The following is a 1,154-nucleotide window of genomic DNA, read 5'->3' on the forward strand; positions in this document are numbered from 1 at the left end:
GACAGACAGACAGACAGACAGACAGACAGACAGACAGACAGACAGACAGACAGACAGACAGACAGACAGACGGACGGACGGACGGACGGACGGTCGGACGCACAGACGCACGGACGCACGAACGAACGAACGAACGAACGGACAGGCAGGAAGGAAGAACACAATATCAGAAGTCAACTTAGAGTAGCCTCCCTTGCATATAGTCATGTATTTCATCCTTTTGTTAACAAAACGAATCTTCTTGGACAGCAACCAACCATACATGAGAGAATATATAAAAGCTGCATCAAGAAAAAGGTTATCCTGTCCGTTTAATGTTACTTCTTGCATTTTGAAAGAAATTACGGACGAGATGAGAAAGAGACCTTTTAGTAATAATAGATTTGTTTTAGTCTAATTAGGAACAGAAGCCGCCATAGGAACTCATTGATCTTCCTGATTCATCATGTCCAAGGGCTTTCTTAACCTTCAACTATTTTGTAGTTTAGCGACCTGTTTTATTGAATGGCAGAGAGGGAAGCGCTGTCTCGTAGCAAATTTGTTGAAAGGTGGGTGACTGTTGGAAAAATGGCCAGTATGAACGGACCAATTCTGAGGTTACACCTGTAAAAAAAAAAAAGGTAATATAAAAGGAGAAGGGGCTTTATACCCCTTTTATTTACTGACCAGGCTCCCGTGGCTTTTATGGGTTTTTCCACGTGTAACCTTTTAAGCGTCTCCCCCTATTGGGAGTTTTATTTGTTATATCTTTCTCTGTTTTTCTTTGTTTACACGAACGTTTTCTTTTGGGACAAAACCCGTTGTAACCTTCGTTCTGTCTTTGTCCTTACATGTTTTTAATTTATATCAGCCCTTGTGGCCAATAAAACAAGAATCAATTATTTAGACGTCCCTTACCTCTGTTTTGCAAAATACAAAGAACAAAAATAAAGCAGATTATTTTAATCAAACAGGAGCTAGTTTTGACAATGATATATATAGTGTGTGGTAAAAGGTTTACTTCTCAACTATATGGTATTCGGTTCAGTCACGCTGCAAGGCACTTTGGGCGAGTTTCTTCTAAAATAGCCCCAGACAGACCAAAGCCTTGTGAAAGTCATTTGGTACACGGAAACTAAAGGAAGCCCATGGTGTGTGTGTGTGTGTTTATATAT

The sequence above is a fragment of the Octopus bimaculoides genome, chromosome 6, assembly GCF_001194135.2.
Source record: "Octopus bimaculoides isolate UCB-OBI-ISO-001 chromosome 6, ASM119413v2, whole genome shotgun sequence".
In the NCBI taxonomy this organism is placed as follows: Eukaryota; Metazoa; Mollusca; class Cephalopoda; order Octopoda; family Octopodidae; genus Octopus; species Octopus bimaculoides.